At 38.8% G+C, this 22906-nt stretch overlaps 1 long non-coding RNA gene across 1 annotated transcript; it reads left to right on the top strand.

The window, feature by feature from the left end:
• Positions 1 to 1346: 1346 nt before the first annotated feature.
• LOC129136963 (uncharacterized) lies at positions 1347 to 22071 on the top strand. Its single transcript, XR_008538978.1, has 3 exons — positions 1347 to 1487; positions 19592 to 19955; positions 21867 to 22071. It is a non-coding gene; the product is annotated as an uncharacterized LOC129136963 (long non-coding RNA).
• The last annotated feature ends 835 nt before the right edge of the window (positions 22072 to 22906 follow it).

The following is a 22906-nucleotide window of genomic DNA, read 5'->3' as shown; positions in this document are numbered from 1 at the left end:
TTTTGCAGTCCATTCATTCGTATAGCAACTACTCAACGCTGCTGTTGTAGCAACAGGTGTAGATAATATTTAAATGAATATGCATGGCAAGTATAACTTTATTTTTGGACACTGGAATTTTAATCTTATATGAATTTCATGTGTCACAAAATATTATTATAAGTGGAATTGTGCTCTCAAAAAGATATGTTTTACTTCTAACCTCCTATATCTGTGATTGTGACCTTATTTGGAAATGAGGTCTCTGCAGATAATCAAATTAAGGTGAAGTCATTAGGGTGGCCCTAATCCAATATGACTGGTATCCTTTTTACTTTTTTTTTTTTTAGAAATGAGGTCTTGCTGTGTTTCCCAGGCCAGTCTTGAATTCCTGGGCTCAAGTGATCCTTCTTCCTCCACCTCCGAAAGTGCTGCAATTACAGGCATGAGCCTTCATACCCAACCAAATGGTGCCCTTATAAGAGAAAAATGTCATGCAAAGACATGGACACAGAGAGGAGTCCGTTCTGTGAATGGAAGCCAAGATTGGAGCAATGCAGCCACAAGCCAAGGACTGATTGCCACCTCCAGAAACTAGAAAAAGTTAAAGAAGGATTCTATCTAGAATCTCCAGGAAATCATCGCCTTGTTGCTAACTCTATTTTGGATTTCTAGTTCCCAGAACTGTAAGAGAGTAAATTTCTGTTGTTTTAAGTCATGTAATTTGTGGTACTTTGTTACAGGTGGCCCTAGGAAACTAACACCCTTATTCTTTTATTTTTTAATCAATGTTTTAAAAATATAAAAACCATTCTTAACTCCCAGGTTATACAAAAAAACAGGTAGTAGGCTGGGCAGGCCTATAGGCACCTGACCCCCACCTCAAAACATCAACATGTGCCAAGCAATGCCCATACAGTCTGAGGTTTAGACCTACACTACTAAATTTTAAGAATTTCAATCTCTTCCCTTTTCCTCCACCCTGAGGGAAAGGTAGATGCTTCTGTAATTGCTACTTATATTACACTTTGCTATTCTCTCTTTCCTTTTCAGTTACCTAGCTAATAATTGTATAACTATTTAATAATTATTTATGTTAAATTTTCTCTTGTTAAAATAACTTTTTTTCCTGGCTGGATCCTGACTGATATAATTTTCTTTTTAAAAGATTATTCAAGATTTTATATGAAGTACATTGACCTTTAAGGCTTTTGGGATGCCATGGTAATTATTAAGTTTGATTTTAGGTAATTAAGTTTGATTTTAGGTAATTGAGACAACTCTTTGCAGAGCTGAAATCCCTGACACAAAAATTGCATACTTTATTTGTCACAAACTTTAATTAATAATCATTCTTGCTTTAATAGATTCATTCCTCTGAGGACCCTCAAGTACTTCAGAAGAACTAAAAAATGAATATCACGTTACACCAAAGAAGAAATGAAAGCTGCCAGTGTCTTCTGAAGTTAAACAGGCTCCTGTTCTTTGACCCAGCAATCCAATCCTAGGTACTTACCCAAGAGAAACAAAAACATGTATTTACAAAAAGACTTGTATAAAATGTTCAAAGCAGCCTTATTCATAATAGCCAAAATGTGAAACAACCCAAATGTCCACCAATAGGATAATGAATAAGCAAACTGAAATATAACCATATAATGAAATAGCACTCCATCAATAAAAAGGAATGAACTTCTGATACACAGAACAATGTGAATAAATTTTAGGGACATTATGTTGAATAAAAGAAAAGATACAAAAGAACATATGTAATTTTGTTTATATGAAGTCCAAGAACAGGTAAAAAGTAATCTATGATGAGGGAAACCAGAAGAATGATTGACTTAGGGCACAAGAAGAATGTTGACTGGAAAGGGGCAGGAGGGAAGTTTTGGGGTGATAGAAATATATCCCAGTTGAGATAAGGATGAAAGAGGCTCATATATTTGTCAAAGCTCATCGATACGCACTTTTTTTGTTGTTGTTGTTATTGTTGTTTTTTAGATGAAGTCTCACTCTGTCACTCAGGCTGGAGTGCAATGGCACAATCACTGCTCACTGCAGCCTCAACCTCCAGGGTTCAAGTGATCCTCTCACCTCAGCCTTCCCAGTAGCTGGGACCACAGATGTGCACCACCAAACCCAGCTAATTCTTTTATTGTTTGTGGAGATGGGATCTGCCTATGTTGCATAGGCTAGTCTCGAACACCTGGGCTCAAGCAAACCTCCCACCTCAGCCTCCCAAAGTGCTGGGATCACAGGTATCCGCCACTGCGTCCAGCCAATCTGCATTCTTCATAGGTGCATTCCACTTTATGTAAATTTTACTTTAAAATCTTAAGAATAAGTAAAAGAAAAAAAAGGCATAGGTGAATCTCTAATTTTCAGATCTGAAATTCATAGATAACCTTTGGAATTATAGACTCTAAGCCTGTAGAAGGCAAGCACTAACACTATCTTGTTTATTTTATATATAATTTAACACGCTGTAACATATCTATTGATCCAATAGGTATTAATATTAGAAGCATGAGCATTTTTCAAACATATAAAGTAGGTATCACTTCCAAATAAAATCTGCATAAGTAATTCAAGTTTGGCCTTCCCTTTCATCCTTCCTCTGTTACAGTATAAAAGATTCTGAGAGATTTTTTTTTTTCTGAGAAATTTCTTTTCTTACCACATTTTGATTCCCAGCAAGCATCACCAATATACAATAACTCATTGAAGGAAGGTATTCTTCCTTTGGGAAAAGACTAAAATTAAACACTTTTCATCTACCTAAAAATCATTACAATGGCGTCAAAATGTGAATAATTTAATCTGCTCATAAAATATTGCCTACCACTGACAGTGCTTGGCCTTATGTTCAGATTGACACAATTTAAGAATTTCTAGACTCAGGCTGGGTGCGGTGGCTGACGCCTGTAATCCCAGCACTTTGGGAGGCCGAGGCGGGTGGATCACGAGGTCAGGAGATAGAAACCATCCTGGCTAACACGGTGAAACCCCGTCTCTACTAAAAAATACAAAAAATTAGCCGGGCGTGGTGGCGGGCGCCTGTAGTCCCAGCTACTCGGGAGGCTGAGGCAGGAGAATGGCGTGAACATGGGAGGCGGAGCTTGCAGTGAGCTGAGATCCCGCCACTGCACTCCAGACTGGGTGACAGAACAAGACTCCGTCGCAAAAAAAAAAAAAAAAAAAAAAAAAAAAAAAAAAGAATTTCTAGACACAAAAAGTCAATTTCAAGTTGAAAAGTGGTCACAACACTCACCTTTTCAAGTCTAGTCCACAGACATTATGAGTAATTTTTTTGCAGCATACAAGCCATTTTGGCGTAACATTTGCCTTGTGTCATGAATGGCTAAGTGCTCCTTGTCTTTTTTTTAACCTTACTTTTAATTAAACAAATAATATATTGTTGGGGGCTGGGCATGATGGCTCACACCTGTAGTCCCAGTACTTTGGGAAGCCAAGACAGGCAGATAGCTCGAAGTCAGGAGTTCAAGACCAATCTGACCAACATGGTGAAACTCCATCTCTACAAAACAAATAAACAAACAAAAAAACCCAAATAACAAAATAACATATTGTTGGGCGTGTGTGCATGTAACTTAGAGAATAAATTTGAAACAACCGAAGTGCTCATGAATAAGAGAACTGATGAAATAATTATGGAAACATGCAGCTTTTTTCCTTCTTAATGAGATACCTTTAAATGTGGTGGCATGAAAATTTTTCCTGGATATATTAAGTTGCTAAAAAGGAAGTCACAGAAAGATAGGCATAGTATGATCATATTATCTTCAAAAATCTATAACTGCATAAAACAAAATGTATACAAATGCTATCAAAAGAATAAAGAAAACATTTAGAAGGATCCATCTACACTGTTAAAGTGGTTAACTAGAAAGAAATGTTAAAAAGAAGGTGTACACAAAAGGATTTGCACTTGAATTTTATAATCAGCACATAAATCCAGTTTCTGGAACAATGCTTGACACAAAGTAGATAACAAATAGTTGTTGAATGAATTAATAGATTACTTAAGGAATCAATGGCTTCTATAACTTTAAAACAAAACAATTATATGAAAAAAACACAAATAAATAAAACAAATAGAAACCACTTAAAATCTGCCACCCAAAGAACTGTTGTTTACATTTTGGCATATACATGTAGACCAATATTTTTATTTTTAATTTTCAAAAATTGTATATATTTATGGTGTGCAACATGATGTTTTGATATATGCACACATTGTAGAATGGCTAAATCAAGCCAGTTAACAGATCTATTACCTTACACACTTTTCTTTTGTATATGTGATGAGAAATCTAAAATCTACTCTAAGTAATTTTCAGCAATTTTAATAAGTATACAACATATTATCTATATTCATCATGTTGTACAATAGATCCCCTGAACTTATTCCTCCTACCTAAATGAAATTTTGAATTCTTTGTATCCAATATTTTTCTTTTTAATATATAATATTAAAACACCAGGCCAGGCATGTAGCACAAGCCTATAATCTTAGCACTTTGGGAGGCAAAGACAGGTGCATCTCTTTAGGTCAGGAGTTCGAGACCAGTCTGGCCAACATGGTGAAACCCCATTCCTACAAAAAATACAAAAATTAGCCAGGCATGGTGGCACACACTTGTAGTCTCAGCTACTCAGTACGCTGAGGTGGGAGGATCACTTGAGCCCAGGAGGTGGCGGTTACAGTAAGCTGTGATCATGCCACTGCACTTCAGACTAGGCAACAGAGTGAGACCTGTCTCAAAAAACAAAACAAAACAAAACAAAAAGATAAAACAATGCACAATATTTTGTAAATTGTCTCTTTCCCCAATCAAAAATATACCAGGGTATCTTTCTTTTCTTTTCTTTTTCTTTTTTTTTTTTTTTTTTTTTTTTTTTTTTGAGATGGAGTCTCACTCTGTTGCCCAGATTGGAGTGCAGTGACACAATCTCGGCTCACTGCAACCCCCGCCTCCCGGGTTCAAGCGATTCTCCTGCCTCAGCTTACGAAGTAGCTGGGATTACAGGCATGTGCCACCACACCCAGCTAATTTTTGTATTTTTAGTAGAGACAGAGTTTCACAATGTTGGCCAGGCTAGTCTTGAACTCCTGACCTCCAGTGATCTGCCTGCCTCGGCCTCCCAAAGTACTGGGATTACAGGCATGAGCCACTGTGCCCAGCCACCAGGATATCTTTCTATGCCAATAAATACATGCCTCAATAATTTTTAATGTCTTCATTTTATTTTAGCATTCTTTTTTTATTCTAACAAAACTACTCTGCTTAATTTAAATGCCAATAATGTTCATTCATTCAGTCAGTCAGTCAGTAGGTGAATCAATAAATAGTTTTAAAGACCATGCAATATTTCAGGCAGGTACTCAGGCAAGCATGGGAATACGATAGTTAGCGAGGAGAAAAAAGGCACCTGTCTTCATAGCAACTTGAGTCTATGAGGTGAGATATACATTATATGAATAAATAGAAAGATAAATACATAGTTTTAAAATATAATAAGAAACTTTTTTTAAAAATTTGGAGACAGGGTCTCGCTGTGTCACTCAGGCTAAAGTGCAATGGCAAGATCAAAGCTTACTACAGCTTCTATCTCCTGGGCTCAAGTGATCCTCCTACATTAGCCTCCCAAGTAGCTGGGACTACAAGTGTGCACCATTATGCCTGGCTAATTTTTAAAAAAATTTTTTTAGTAGATATGAGGTCTCTCTATGTTGCCTATGCTAGTCTTGAACTCCTGAGCTCAAGCCATCCTCTGGCTTCAGCCTCCTAAAGTGCTGGGATTACAAGTGTGCGCCACAGCACCTAGCCAAGAAACTTTTTTAGAAGATGCTATTCATAATAGAAAAAAATACGTTTAGAAGATGTAATTCAATAATTTCCCTTTGTGAGTGTCCAATTTAAGCTGAACTTGCAGGATGGATTGAATTTGGCCAGGCAAAGACAGAAGAGAGCACTGCAGACAGTGAGAACAGAATCAGAGAAGAGCACAGCACTGTGGAATAGAGAGAAAGCAGAACTGAAGAAACTTCTGGAGGAAGGGGGTGGCACTAGACTAGGTTGCAGGGTAGAACTTTGGATTTTATTATAAGTGCAAAGGGGAGCCACCAAAGAGGGATTTTGTTTTCGCTTTTGTCCCCTCCCCATCCCATGTATAAATGTACAAGATTTTTCTTTCTTGAGTTCACTGACCACTGAGAACAGAATGGATTGCAGGAGCAAGAATGAAAATACACCGATGACGAATAAAATGAGGGTTTCCAGGCTTGGGAAAGTGTGAAGGAGTAAGAACAGCTGTCCACGAATAGCAAGTGTTGCAGAATGACTTGGCTAAGATGATGGGGAGGGAGTTGGAAAGTGTCTTTCTGTAACAATTCGATGCACACAGTATTTTACATATAATTTCAGGGTCTTTGTAGAACCCCTGGGTAGAAGACCATAGCTTTAAGACAGGTCACCAGCCTCATCAAGAGAAAAGTGGGATTTGAGATGGGTTTAATAATTCTCTTGACCTTACTGCCCTACTTGCCTTCCTTCCTTTCCCTTGAGAATGCACCAAGACCTCAGGAGCCAAGGTAAGGTTAATCTTAAAATATTAAAACTAATTTACATTGTCAGTGTACCGTCATACTTGTTTAAAAAAAGGAGACTGCCCAGAAGGAGTGTGCTGGGAGCAGAAAGAAACCAACTTAGTGCTATACTCTTACCACAAATCATTTAAAATGAACATTTACGAACTGGCTGGTAGGCGATGAAATACCTTCCCAAATTTCTCTGCTTGTCTTTCCCTGTCTGGTCATTTACTGTGGCACTTCTACATTGCTAAAAATAGGTTCTCAAATATGCCAAGAATAAGTGAGTCCACTTTCCTCAATCTCCAAGGGATAGGAGGCTGACATTAAACTGAAAGTAATCATTCTGAATAGAGAGATGTTTTATTGTTTGGGGCTTGTTGGTATGGATTCTTCACCAGTGTTTTGTTGTTGTTGTTGTTTTTCTTGTTGTTGTTTTTAATATACTTTAAGTTCTGGGATACATGTGCAGAACGTGCAGGTTTGTTACATAGGTATACATGTGCCATGGTGGTTTGCTGCACTCATCAACCCGTCATCTACATTAGGTATTTCTCCTAATGCTATCCCTCCCCTTCCCCCATCCCCCAGCAGGCCCAGTGTGTGATGTTTCCCTCCCTGTGTCCATGTGTTCTCATTGTTCAACTCCCACTTATGAGTGAGAACATGCAGTGTTTGGTTTTCTGTTGCTGTATTAGTTTGCTGAAAATGATGGTTTCCAGCTTCATCCATGTCCCTGCAAAGGACATGAACTCATCCTTTATTATGGCTGCATGGTATTCTATGGTGTATATGTGCCACATTTTCTTAATCCAGTCTATCATTGATGGACGTTTGGGTTGGTTCCAAGTTTTTGCTATTGTGAATAGTGCCGCAATATACATACATGTGCATGTGTCTTTATAGGAGAATGATTTATAATTTTTGGGGTATATACCCAGTAATGGGATTGCTGGGTCAAATGGTATTTCTGGTTCTAGATCCTTGAGGAATCACCACACTGTCTTCCACAATGGTTGAACTAATTTTCACTCCCACCAACAGCGTAAAAGCATTCTTATTTCTCCACATCCTCTCCAGCATCTGTTGTTTCCTGACTTTTTAATGATCACCATTCTAACTGTCGTGAGGTGGTATCTCATTGTGGTTTTGATTTGCATTTCTCTAGTGACTAGTGATGATGAGCTTTTTTTCATGTTCATTGGCCACATAAATGTCTTCTTTTGAAAACTGCCTGTTCATATCCTTCATCCACTTTCTGATGGATTTTTTTTCTTGTAAACTTGTTTAAGTTCCTTGTAGATTCTGAATATTAGCCCTTTGTCAGATGGATAGATTGCAAAAACTTTCTCCCATTCTATAGGTTGCCTGTTCACACTGATGACAGTTTCTTTTTCTGTGCAGAAGCTCTTTAGTTTAATTAGATCCCATTTGTCTATTTTGGCTTTTATTGCCATTGCTTTTGGTATTTTAGTCATGACGTCTTTGCCCATGCCTATGTCCTGAATGGTATTGCCTAGGTTTTCTTCTAGGGTGTTTATGGTGTTAGGTCTTATGTTTAAGTCTTTAATCCATCTTGAGTTAATTTTTGTATAAGGTGTAAGGAAGGGGTACAATTTCAGTTTTCTGCATATGGCTAGCCAGTTTTCCCAACACCATTTATTAAATAGGGAATTCTTTCCCCATTGCTTGTTTTTGTCAAGTTCGTCAAAGATCAGATAGTTGTAGATTAATGGCATTATTTCTGAGGCCTCTGTTCTGTTCCATTGGTCTATATATCTGTTTGCGTAACAGTACCATGCTGTTTTGGTTACTATAGCCTGGTAGTATAGTTTGAAGTCAGGTAGCATAACGCCTCCAGCTTTGTTCTTTTGGCTTAGGATTGTCTTGGCTATATGGGCTCTTTTTTGGTTCCATATAAAATTTAAAGTAGTTTTTTCTAGTTTTCTGAAGAAAGTCAGTGGTAGATTGATGTGGATAGCATTGAATCTATAAATTACTTTGGGCAGTATGGCCATTTTCACGATATTGATTCTTCCTATCTATAAGCAGGGAATGTTTTCCTATTTGTTTGTGTCCTCTCTTTCATCTTTTCATGTAGTCCCATATTCCTTGGGGGCTTTGTTCTTTCCTTTTCATTCTTTTTTCCCTAATCTTGCCCTCATGCTTTATTTCATTAAGTTGATCTTCAATCTCTGATATCCTTTCTTCCGCTTGATCAATTCAGCTATTGATACTTGTGTATGCTTCACAAAGTTCTTGTGCTGTGTTTTTCAGCTACATCAGGTCATTTATGTTCTTCTCTAAACTGGTTATTCTAGTTAGCAATTCCTCTAACCTTTTGTCAAGGTTCTTAGCTTCCTTGCATTGGGTTAGAACATTCTCCTTTAGCTTGGAGGAGTTTGTTATTACCCACCTTCTGAAGCCAACTTCTGTCAATTTGTCATACTCATTCTCCATCCAGTCTTGTTCCCTTGCTGGTGAGGAGTTGTGACCCTTTGGAGAAGAGGCATTGTGGATTTTGGAATTTTCAGTCTTTTTGTGCTGGTTTTTCCTCATCTTCATGGATTTATCTACCTTTGGTCTTTGCTGTTGGTGACCTTCAGATGGAAATTCTGCGTGGTCATCCTTTTTGTTGATGTTGATGCTATTGCTTTCTGTTTGTTGGTTTTCCTTCTAACAGTCAGGCCCCTCTTCTGCAGGTCTTCTGGAGTTCGCTGGGGGTTCACTCCAGACCCTGTTTGCCTGGGTATCACCAGCAGAGGTTACAGAACACCAAAGATTGCTACATGCTCTTTCCTCTGGAAGCTTCCCAGAAAGGCACCCGCCAGATGCCAGCCAGAGCTCTCCTGTATGAGGTGTCTGTCGATTCCTGCTAGGAGGTGTCTCCCATAAGGAGGCACGGGGTTCAGGGACCCCACTTGAAGAGACAGCCTGTCCTTTAGTGGAGCTCAAGCACTGTCTGTGAGATCCTCTGCTCTCTTCAGTGCTGGCAGGCAGGAATGTTTAAGTCTGCTGAAGCTGCACCCACAGCCACCCCTTCCCCCAGGTGCTCTGTCCCCAGGGAAATGGGAGTTTTATCTATAAGCCCCTGACTGGGGCTGCTGCCTTTCTTTCAGAGATGTCCTGCCCAGAGAGGTGGAATCTAGAGTGGCAATCTGGCTACAGCGGCTTTGTGGTGCTGTGGTGTGTTCCGCCCTGTCCAAATTTCCAGGTGGCTTTGTTTAAACTGTGAGGGGAATACTGCCTACTCAAACCTCAGCAATGGCGGGCGCCCCTCCCCCGACCAAGCTCCAGCATCCCAGGTCAACTCTAGACTGCTGTGCCCGCAGCAAGAATTTCAAGCCAGTGGATCTTAGCTTGCTGGACTCTGTGTGGGTGTGATCCACTGAGCAAGACCACTTGGCTCCCTGGCTTCAGTTCCCTTTCCAGGGAAGTGAATGGTTCTGTCTTGCTGGCATTCCAGGCATCACTGGGGTATGAAAAAAAACTCCTGCAGCTAGCTTGGTGTCTGCCCAAAAGCCAGCCCAGTTTGTGCTTGAAACCCAGGTCCCTGGTGGCACAGGCACCCGAGGAAATCTACTGGTCTGTGGGTTACAAAGACTGTGGGAAAAGCGTAGTATCTGGGCCAGAATGCACTGTTCCTCATGGCACAGTCCCTCATGGCTTTCCTTGGCTAGGGGAAAGAGTTCCCTGACCCCTTGCACTTCCCGGGTGAGGCAACACCCCACCCTGCTTCTGCTTGCCCTTCGTGGGCTGCACCCAGTGTCAATCCAGTCCCAGTGAGATGAACCTGGTACCTCAGTTGGAAATGCATAAATCACCCTCCTTCTTCATCGATCTCACTGGGAGCTGCAGACCGGAGCTGTTCCTATTTGGCCATCTTGCCTGGGAATCCCTGATTCAACCCAGTGTTTTTAACTAAAAGCAAAAATGTAGTCATTTATCTGCCCCAATAAGGTACTGCACCATATGTTTTCACAGTGTTCTGTAATTATCAAGAATATGACATGTCTTTGCCTTTAGGTATAAGGGAAATACCAACATAGTTTCCAGTCTGTAACTTTCTGCTGGGAGGGCTAAAGGAAAGAGTCATACCATAAATCTAAGGGTCTCTTCACTGAAGTTTCTGTAGCGCCTCTCTAACTTCTCCATGCCATAGGGTCCTCCCCTCCTCTGAACTCATTCAGTGGTCATAGGCTCCTCATATTAGGTATCTTTTGTAATATATGTCTTGCCTTCACAAGACCCTGGAGGCATTATCTCTTACCTTTATCTGTGCTTCCCATGAAATTGGTACAGTGCTTGCTCCCTATAAGCACTCAGCTAATGCCGATTCATACAGCATAAAAGTTTCTAAAACTTGGTAGGGGATAGAGTCTTTTTTTTTTTTTTTTAAAGGGATCCAGAATAACAAGATGTTCTAGACTTTAGAACAGTTCATATGGCTATTAGGTCATCCTCCGAGATTCACATTCTTGTGAATGTGGTACAATCTTGAATGTTTTTAAGGAATCCTCTGGCTCTGGGTTTGTCTAGGCAATAGAAAATGAAGACTCTAACCCCAAGGAGGGCAAAGCTCCTGGGAAGTAATGTGAACACCTCATCTCACCACCTCTGCCTTGGGAGTCAACACAAATTTATTTTTAAGAAAAAGCAGACATCCTAAAGAACTCCAGGGCCAATGGAGGACCCCGGCCTTCCTCAGAAGCTGACACAGAAGGCCAAACCTTGCTCACTCTCAATCTAATTTCCCTAAGCTCATTTTTAACCGGTCAGGTCACCACAACCCAAATAGCCAGCATTCCCACAAGAACAGGTCCAAGTCAGGATAGCTGTATTAATTGTATTAATAGTATGATACCCACAATAAAGGAAATGAGAAGCCCATCCTCCCATCATGAACTCAGCCCTGCACTGACCAAACCCAACGGAGCAGTCAAGGAGCCACAATTTAAGACAATGACATATTAAACTGAGGCAAGAGGTGAGAGACTAAAACTGCATTTTGAGGAATCATTAAAGGAAGCTGAGGGTGTTTGACCAAGAAAAGAGAAGGCCTGGTAGCTGCATTGTAGAATTTGAAGGAAGAAAGTATATGAAAGATGTTGACCATTCCAAAGCCAGCCAGATGGCAGAATTAGAAGCAGTGAGTGAAACATATACAGGGCAGATGTCTTAGTCAAGTTTCCTTAGAAAACAGACTCTAAGGCAAAGCTTAGGCATTACTGCTTTATCTGGGGGCAAAAGGTAAAAAAAAAAAAAAGACATGCGTGGCAAGGAAGGAGGGAGAGCAAGAAAAAAATAGTATGTTATCAGGCTGTACACAGCTTCCCAAGAAACACCACTGGTCACACGTCTCTGCAGAAGCAGGGCAGGCACTGCACTATGCAGCAGTCAGCAGGAAGAAGAGGAGCTAGTCATTTATTTCCCGGATACTTCCTGACTCTTCACTCTCCACATGGCACAAATATCCCTACATTTCTTTTTGTTTTGTTTTGTTTTGTTTTGAGACAGAGTCTCACTCTGTCACCCAGGCTGGAGTGCAGTGGTATGATCTCAGCTCACTGCAACCTCTGCCTCCTGGGCTCAAGGGATTCTCCTGTCTCAGCCTCCCCAGTAGCTGGGACTCCAGGTATGTGCCACCATGCCCAGCTAATTTTTGAATTTTTAGTAAAGATAGGGTTTCACCATGCTGGCCAGGCTGGTCTCAAGCTCCCTATCTCAAGCGATCCGCCCTCCTCAGCCTCCCAAAGTGAAATACCCCTACACTTCTTAGTAACCTTCTCCTACCCCTTCAAGGGGCACTGAGAGAACCAGAGCCTCAGTGGTGCAGCAGGATCTGATCTGGCCCAAGCCCTGGAGTTGCCACAGCTCCTACCACAGAGAATGTGACCAAGGCTGTGCCAAAGCCCAGCCGTCACACCCAGGAAAGTCAGAAACTACTGAGTGTAAGGAGATGAGGTGGCCACAATGGCAGTGGTGGCCAAAGCTTTATAACTGCAGGAATGGCCAGAAGCTGGGCTAACAGCCGAGGCTGTGGGGATGGGTTCATAGACCACACCAGAACATTAGCTTTTAGTAAGATGTCAGTTTGAAACCATTTAACTTTTGAAACCATCTAACGATAGAATTAGCCAGTGCTTTTCAAACATTACGTATATATGAGTACCCAGTACCCAGGAATCCTGTCAAGTGAAGATTCAGATTCAGCAAGTCTGGGATAGGGACTCAGATCAAGCATTTCCTACTAAATCTCCAGGGATGCCCCGTTGCTACTCCCAGGCTACACTCTGAATATTAGGTGAATGTTCTGCTTCACAAAGTGGTGAGTTTTACATCCCTAGGTGTGTTTTAGCAGATCCTGAATTGATTGATCTTCTGTCACAAAAAGTCAGGTATTTTGCAGAAAAGGTCTCCTGCCTGGGAATAAAAGGTTGAACTAAATGACCACTGTAGAACTTTCCAAATCTAAGATTTGTATTTATTTACCAAAACCTGATGAGCACTAAACCAATAATGAATGATACATTAGGTTAAAAAGAAGAAATGCCTAGCTTTAATCTTATTCATTGCTCACTTTTCAATGACTCCTTATCAAATCCAAAGTACAATTAGCCAAGATCCTGATTGAAATTTAGAGCCTTACCTAATGACGACTGACCAGAAATGGATGTAATTCAGTCAGTAACTAATATGAGTGATGTTTTTCTCATCATCTCCCTTTCAAAATCCTTCCTCAACCACAAGAAACTCAAGGAGTAAATGCAGAGATGTTAAAAGGTATAGACAGGACATCTAGGATTATAGGATTATTAGAGACTGTCTCCTCCAGACTCTTATCAAGCCTGAGTTAAGTGTAAAGTGAAAATTCAATCCTTTCACTTCATTCCCTGATGAATGAAAACCAAAAGAAAATCTCAATCCAGACGCTTAGGAATGTGAGTTTCTAGACAGCTGAGTTTTCTAACAAGATAAAAGCTAACGCTTTAGAACTAGATATATTTTTCCTTTTGGTCTAATGATTTTATTCTAATTATCACTTAGAACTGCCGTACAAATTTGAATTCGCCACTTCTCTTTACTTTTCAATTAATTTATCAAGTTTTCATATTCCCTATTATCAAGAGGCACGGTATCGGCTTCTTTAAGCCTTCTCCATATACACACTGGGCTTTGTCCCTGGATGCTGAAGCCCTCACACTCCAGGAAGAGAGAGCTGCTTAGTTTTCAAGGCTGGGCTGGGAGAACCCGCATGTAATTCTACGGAGTTATAACTGTCACTGCTCCTCTCTGCCACACGGTGGCACTGTTGAAGACTGGCTCTACCCAGTGATACGTGTCCGCTGCTGCAGAGCCTCTGCCCGCCTAGACCCAGGTAGAAATTTCCGTGGCTCCCAGAGGAAGGACGGCCCCATCTCCCAGGGCTGAGCTCAGCCACGTGGTTGCAGCTCTTCCTTCCTTGCACTCTCGTGCCGCATACGCCAGCTTCCCCAAATGCTGCCCAGCCCCGAGGGATGATGTTCAGGACTCTTCCAACATTCACCACTTCTCAGATCCAGAATCCTTTTCTCTCTTCCCTCCCTCAGAATGGGGTGTATAGTTGGATTTTAAACCTTCAAAATACAAAAGGTCTTATTACAGCCCTCTTTCCTGTACAACCTACACCAACCTCTCTCAGGAAAGCTATCCTCAGTGACTCCTAGGTGCCCTTACCCAGCCCCAGCCTCCTATTCACTTTCCTGACTTCTTAGACAAGATACACTGAACACAATTTAACTTTTTGTTAACAAAAAGCTTTAACAAAAAAGTCTCACAGCCATCATTATGAACATCATAGTTTGGTTTGGTTTGACCGTGGTATTTTTTTAAGGTAAGCATACACGTGTCTTTTGTATTAGAAAAATTATAGATTGGAGACATGATTTGACAATCCTATTGCAGAGCTAATATTTTGGGGAGATCCTTGGTTTCTAACCCATCTCTGGCTGGGAAGCACATGCTCTTTGCATGTGGTCTCCCCACCTCCCTGCCTCACTGCCTCCCTACCCAGGACTCTCTGACATATACCATCACTTCTTCAGTCTTACTCACTTCTTTTTTACATACATATCTTTATGCTTCAGCTAAATTTAACTATGACCATTTCTCCAAAAACAAGCTATACTTTCCCACCTCTGTGCCTTTGCTCATGTTGTTCCTATTTTCCTAAATTGCCCCTTATTTTATCCCTGCCTTTTGAAAGTTTAACCACCCTTTGAGGTCCACCCACACGCTAAATCCTCCTCCAGGTTTTTCATAATCCCTCCCGCTGAATGTGATCTCTTCCTCCTTTGTACTTCCACAGCAAATTATGCATTATCTCTTTTAAGGTAATTTCATTCCTACATTGCAAACATTTGAGATGTTGACTTCAGTGAATATAGAATTTTGATTTTTTTTTCTACAGCATTGAGAATAGCATCTTATACTTAGTAAGCATTTAGTAAATACATACTGGATGGAATTTCATTGCCAAAAGCATACTTGAACCTTTAGTAAAATTCTTCTGCTAATCTAAGCTCGGTCCCGTTTAGCGTACTCTAATCGCATGAGGATTAAATTCAAAAGAGAAAATACAAAATAGGAAGAAAAGGAGGATACTGAAGTTTTGTATAGGTTGCAAAAGTCCCAAATGGTTCTGAGAGCTAGGAATTTCTACTGATACGTTCAGTGACCTCACGGCATAGAAGAAAATCATCCATGTTTGCAGCTGAGAAAGATAAATGGGGAAATGGGGGATGTAAAAATAGGAGTCTCATTTCATAGAGCTGATCACTCTCTCTTCTCTTGGTTCCCATGATGACACTCTTGCTTTGCTTTCCTGACATCCAACTGATCCCAGTTCCCTCTCCTCAATCTCTTGATGCTGGAGTACCCCAGGACTTAGTTCCACCTCTTCTATTGTTCTCCATCTACCCCTTCTTCCTAAGAGGTTAACTTTGCCACATGAGCAACTTACAATCCACTAGAAAATGACTGATAAGGAGCGCTGATCTTAACCATCATAATATATTTCCAGCTTCTGACATTGGCACAGAGACTGGCAGGCTGTGAGTGACAGGTGGCAGTGAGTGTATAAAATCAGAACTTTAGTTCACCTAGGTGTTTCTTTGGACATGCGATGATTTGTAAGACTTGTGAATAAAATCAAGTGCATGTTTGAGAACCAGCCGTACCCAGTGATGTGTATCTGCTGCTTCAAAGAGCTTTTGCTGGTCTAGACCCAGGTAAAGATTTCTTTTACCTGGAAAGAAAAGGATAAGTAGAAATGATCCTGAACCAATGTTTTTCCTTCTGCTTTTCTTGATGGTAATCAGAGAACTCCACAGACATTAGACCTCATAAGGCAAGTCACTGTGTGTTTACACATGCCAAATGTTTTGTTCTTTGGAGCCTTTTTAAGAATGGAAGAAAATAAAAAATGCAAGAGCCTTTTATGATCATTTATTGTACCACTGCTAATTTGAAGCCTGCCACTCATAACATGGGGAATGATGATTACTATACATATAGTACTATATACATAGAAATATATAGTAATATAGATATTATCATATACATTTATATATAGTATATATTATATACTATAATATATAGTATATATTGTTTATACATAATATACTATATATTCCTATTTTCCTAAATTGCCCCTTATTTTATCCCTGCCTTTTGAAAGCTTAACCATCCTTTGAGATATATATTATATAATGTTATATATTATAGCCTATTATATTATATATTTTATTATATTATATAGCATACATAATATAGTATATGTAAAACAATATATACGATATATAGACATAGTAATATATATTACTATAGATTTCTATATATAGTAATATATATTACTATATATACTATATATAGACATGTCTATATATAGACATAGTAATATATATTACTGTCTATATATAGTATATATTGTTTCACATATAACATATATAGTAATATATATTACTAGATATTAAAATATATATAAAAATATTACTATATATTTCTATATATAGTAATCTTATTATATATTACTATATATAGAATATATTACTATATATTTCTATATATATAGTAATCATCATTCCCCTTGTTATGAGTAGCAGGCTTCAAATTAGCAGTGGCACAATCAATAATCATAAAAAGTTCTTGCATTTTTTATTTTCCTTCCATTCTTAAAAAGGCTCCGAAGAACAAAACATTTGGGATGTGTAAGCACACAGTGACTTGCCTTATGAGGTCTAATGTCTGTGGAGTTTTCTGACTTTATATATATATGTGTGTGTGTGTGTATATATATATGACTATATATATGACTATATATATGACTATATATATGACTATATATGACTACATATATGACTATATATATGACTATATATATATATAGTACTATATAGAGTAATCATCATTTAATAATCATTCCATAATGAGAGAAAAAGAGAGAGAGAGTCTTGCTCTGTTGGCCAGGCTGGAGTGCAGTGGCACAATCACAGCCAACACGGTCTTACCTGTACCTCCTGGACTCAAACAATTCTCCAATCTCAGTTTCTCAAGTAACTGGAACTACAGGTGGTGCCACCACACTTGGCTAATTTTTAAAAATTTTTTGTAGAGATAGTGTCTCCCTATATTGTCCAGGCTGGTCTCTAACTCCAGAACTCAAGCAATTCTCCCACCTTGGCCTCCCAAAGTGCTGGGATTACAGGCATGAGCCACGGCACCCAGCCTTATATATTCTTCTACCATGGAAGTTAGTAGCTTTGTCTCTGGTAAAAAGCCTTTACCCTAGTATACATAAATGCTGGTGTGTGTATGTGTGTGTGTATTTGTGAGTATCTAAGTCTGTGTGTATGTGTAAGTGTATATTTGTGCATGTGTGTATAGGTATTAATGTGTGTATATGAGTGTGTATGTGATGTGTGTGAAATTCTCTCCTTACCCAGTTCCACACACTGATGCTTTAACTGAATCAAATTGCATTCTCCAGAGGTAGCTGCTGAACTTCCTGATTTTATTCTATACAAAATACCAAAAATACTTCCAAATAAATGGGTTGTTAAGTACCCTTCACTACTTTGGAGGGCTGTGCCTGACTTTCTTGCCACTGTGGGAATTTTACCAATAGTATTGAATGGAAGTCAAATGTTTAAATTAAAAAATAAACAAAACTTACTTTCTAAAAACAGCTTCATTTAAATCATTTTAGAAACTATCTTTAAAACCTGATACCTATAAAGAAAACATTTTTATTTAAATCTTCATAGGAGAATACAAGTCATCCAATTCATAAATTCTTTCCTCTTATAGTGAAACTTTGGTTAGTTCAGAACTTCTATTTCTTTGATAAATTACCCTAACATGTCCTATATCTGAAGAACCTAAAATAGCTAGGTTTAGAAAGGAGGAATCTAAGCCACATTATCATGGCCAGTGGTCCCTAAACATTTTTAATTACATACCTCATCAATAAAACACATTTTAGCATTTGATCATATTTATGTATATTTATTTGTAAATTATATACATGTACTACTGTATAGATATTATATTATCTATATAGCAAAGTAGAAATAAAATAATTTTAGGAGCCAAATTAAAATAAATGTCACTATTTTAAAATTTTTATTTTTTAATGGCACAAAAAATCCTTTCTTCTCCTCTTAGAGATTTTATTATTGATGGTAATATTTTCAGTGGCAGCAGTGAATTCAATATATTTCATTTTTGTAAAGTCTTGGTTTGTCTTCATGTTCTGAAAGCATAGTTTCAAATGTCTTTCTGGTCGTAATGGCTTCACACTATCATTAATTAATAACTCAAGGCATAATATACAATGACTAAGGCACATGGCTAATGAGACTGGATGTGAATCTATATTAGTTTGTTACGGCTGCCTTAATAAAGAGCTAAGATTGGGTGGCTTAAACAACAGAAATTTCTTTTCTCACTGTTCTAGAGGCGGGAAGTCCAAGATCAATCAAAGTGTTGGCATCGGTTTATTGTGAGCTGTTCCTGCGAGGGAAGGATCTGTTCCAGGTCTCTCTTCTTGGCTTGTGGATGTTTTTCTTCTCCCTGTGTCTTCCCATGTTCTTGCCTCTATTCATATCTCTGTGTCCAAATTTCCTCTTTTATAAGGACACCAGTCATATTGGTAGAGCCCACCCTAATGATCTCATTTTAACTTAATTACCTCTGTAAAAACCTTATCTCTAAAAAATGTCACATTCTGAGATACTGGAGGGTTAGGATTTCAAAATATGAATTGGGTGGGGTAGAGACACAATGCAGCTCATAAGAAAATCCATATTTCAAATAGTTTTGTTTATAATGTTGAAGTTATGGGTCAATTTCTTGTCAGATGTGATCACCTCTGCCATTGACTTTGCATTACCTTTATCACATGATTTCAATACATAAATCTTTTAAGACCGTTGCCCATTTCCCATGCTTATAAACTGCAAACCCTCATAAGATGCTGAAAGAAAAGGATGAATGACAGCACTGTTGTGCGGCACCACCCCTCCCTCATGGCACCTTGACCATCTGAAATCTAGACCATCTGAGGGCACTACCAATTTCTTCATTGCATAAAGCTCTGATTCATCCTTTTTTATATTTGTTCTAATATATGATAACTAATTTTATATTTAAGTACTATATTTTATATTAGTTCTAATATTTTATGCATACTATATATATACTTAGTTATAATATGTTCTTCCAGTGTGGCAATGGATTGTCTTGTGGGTGTGATCATCCCATGTTGGAGACCTCTGATCCAGACCACACTTTCTAAAAACTACCTGAACATTTTCAAATTCAGACTGAAAAAGTTATTTATAAGAAGGGCCTGTGGCTGTGATGTAGGCTGTGAAATCATGTTGCAGTCAAACCAAATCAAAAGGGCCCACAGACTTATGATACTCACTTTCTCTTTTCATTGCCTCCAATACACAGGAATTTAATTGTTCCCTGAGGCTTAAGGCAGTGGACTGAGGATAATACAGGCTCCAGCTTTCATTAATTCAATGGATGATGCTGTTCAATCCATACTGTTTGGGGCATTTGTTGAAAATGTCATTCAGAAGATATCAACACTTTCTGAGTCATGGTTTGATTGAATTTATAGAATTATGTGATAGAAACCGCATTCTTCACAAAAGTCACAAGGCAATAATGACGACAAGGGTTGAAAATGAAAGATACCAAATATTCTGATCAATTCAATAAGGCAAAAATACAAGTTAATTCACTCAGTGCTCCAGGCATCAACTTCATAGAAGGAATGGAAATTCTACCTGTTTCCTAAAGAACTACAGAGGTAAAATCTCCTTTGTTTATAATGCATTTGGCCAAGTGTATGCTAGTTCTGGGGGCCTAAATAGGCCATCAAAAGAGCAACAATGCAGAGGCCAAATTATATATTCAGAGGAAATTAACAGCCTGCCAAAAGGAAAGGAGACCTATCAAAAAGAACAAGACGGAACACCCTGTTGAGGTGGCTCTAAAATTCTCAGAGCTGGTCCTGCAACCATAATGCAAAAATAGCAACAAAAGCCAATTAAGTGGAGAATGTTTGATGTTTTTCATCCTCCAAGTGCATCCTAAACTGGCACAAAACAATTACTTTCTACAGTTCTGGGTAGAAAGGAAATAGCATGGGTGAGCATTACAACGGTATCTAATCATGGTACAGCAAAAGTAGAACAAGTCTGGAGCCTTGGTCCTCTGTGACCTAGGGATACTTACCTCACATCCTGCCCCACCTCAGTGATCTTAATTCCCAAACACACCATGCTTCTGGGTGTTTCTATGACTTGTAATGGTAGTTAGAAGCTAAGTTCATGTCTCTGCTCTATGTAGCTTAAACTGTCCTACTCAAGTCGCTTTGAGTACTGCCTCTATTTCATTGCACATAATTCTACAATTATCCATCTTACTACATCACAATGTTCTTATCTAAACACTAATCTCCCTTACTAGACTACAAGTTCCTTAAGATCAGGGATCATGTCTAATCTTTGTATTTCCAGTGCCAACACAGATACTGACATTTAATAAGTACACAGTAGGTGTTTGGGGGACATAAAAAATAATAACCTGTTCTGCTGTTGAAAATTTTCAAAATCCCTAGTGTTGTCATACACATGGTCTTATAGACCCCTCACAATAAATTCATTATCAATATTCTTATTTTAAAGATGGAAAAATTGTGATCAGATGAGATAAATGATTTGTTCAAGGTCACAGAGCTTTTAGGAGCAGAAGCAGGACTTCCACCCAGTTTCTGATGCCTAGATTAGTTAATATTTTTTCACCACCCTACAGCAAATTCATGCCTTCTTCTGAGAGGGAGGGAAGGAGGCACTCATGCCCAATAGTAAGGGAACCTGAGGCAATATTCTAGGTCTGTAAATGAGAGAGACACGACCTGTGAGTTGCTTTCTTATACCGATAGAATACCTGGAAGGGTAGCCCACTATTCTGTACAATTAGTTAATGAATAAATGAATGAACAAGCTGCCAGACTTCAAGGCACAGAAAGCAATTTTCATCCAACAATACAGCTCATCACTGGCTTCAGGTAAGGGCCTCAAATGTCCAGATGAGGCCTGAAGGCTTTGAGGCTGATTCTGAGAGAAAGTACATGTGGGGTAAATCAGTTGTCATTACAATTGAGATCTCTGTCCCACAAAACAGGCACTGCATTAGTTCAGCTTATGATTAACGTTTTCCAGTAACTGCAAAGAGGCTAGGCATGTGTCCCTGTCTGCCCAGTGATCACTCCTATGCACTTCCCTCGGGATTCTGGACAGATTTTCTAGAGTAGGGGTATTGAGAGTTCTCAAAAGAGAGGCTTTGGAGACAGATGGGCTTGGGATGAAATCGTCATTCCTCTCTCACTGCCTGTGTGGTGCTGGACAAGTTGTTTAACCTCTGTGTGCCCCAGAGTCCTCGTTGTTGGAGTTGGGTTGATGCGCGTGTCTATGTCATAGGGTTTCTGTGAGAATTAAATGGGGCTGAAACTTAGGTGATAATTCAACCAAGGTTTCTTAATTTGGAGTCCTAGGTCCTCTGAGAGTCCTCAGATTTTTCTCAAAATTCAAAAGGTCCGTGAGAATGTAACCTTGTGTTTTCATTTTCATAATATAAATATTAATGCAACACAGCTGTGTCATCTGGATGAACATGAGATTCTAACAGCTGCCTATGTATTTGTGTTCACAATCAGGTGTACACCAAACAGAGGGCAAATGCTGTTACCACTCATTGTGCAAGACTTTTGAGGCAATTTGGACATAGACAAGTGATGGGAAAATTGAATCATTATATGGCTCATGACAGTGTTGAAAACTCAAACATCCAAGGACCTGTACCTTTGCTAAGTGCCATGCATATGTTGCTGATAAAGATGCAATAAATACTCTTTTGTTAAATTATGCTTATTATTTTTCAGTATGGGGAGCGTGCATTCTAAATTGAGCAATCTTCAGTATTTTAAAATGACTTTATAATTAAAATAGCGAAATAATAATAACAATTACAATTTAAATAATGATTAGCAATAATTAAGATTGTCATGAGTAAAAATAATTATGCCAACTCAGCTTTCTATTAATACACCTAGCATTGACAATTTAAGTTCAGCCAATATCTGCTTTTTAAACTGTCATGAATTTGAATTGTATTGGTTGTCATTTTGTTTATATATACATACATATATCTATATCTATAGATAGTTTTTTTTTTTTTGAGACAGGGTCTCAGTCTGTCACCCAGGTGGGAGTGCAGTGGCACAATATCGGCCCACTACAACCTCCTCCTCCTGGGCTCAATCCAACCTCCCACCTCAGCTTCCAGAGTAGCTGGGACTATAGGGTACACCACCATGCCCAGCTAGTTTTTTGATTTTTTGTAAAGATAAGGTCTCATTATGTTTCCCAAGCTTGTCTCAAACTCCTGAGTTCAAGGGATGCACCTACCTCGGCTTCCCAAAGTGCTAGGATTACAGGCGTAAGCCACCATGCCCAGCTTATATTTAATTTGCACATTTGTTTTCATTTTTATGATTGTATAGCACACATGTAGTTTTATATTTTTACATATTTCAGAAATTTTATAATAAAAAGTAATAAAGGTATGCTGAAGATCTGCAAGAATTTATTTTCTTTAAAAGAGATTTGTATGTACCCTGGATTACTCAAATTCAGACATTAAACGAGATTATCTCTTTCACATTGAAAACCCTATGATAAGGAAACTAATAAGTAC

Source organism: Pan troglodytes, chromosome 15, assembly GCF_028858775.2.
Source record: "Pan troglodytes isolate AG18354 chromosome 15, NHGRI_mPanTro3-v2.0_pri, whole genome shotgun sequence".
In the NCBI taxonomy this organism is placed as follows: domain Eukaryota; kingdom Metazoa; phylum Chordata; class Mammalia; order Primates; family Hominidae; genus Pan; species Pan troglodytes.
The sequence above is the reverse complement of the archived record's forward strand: the minus strand, read 5'-3'. Positions and strand labels throughout refer to the sequence as shown.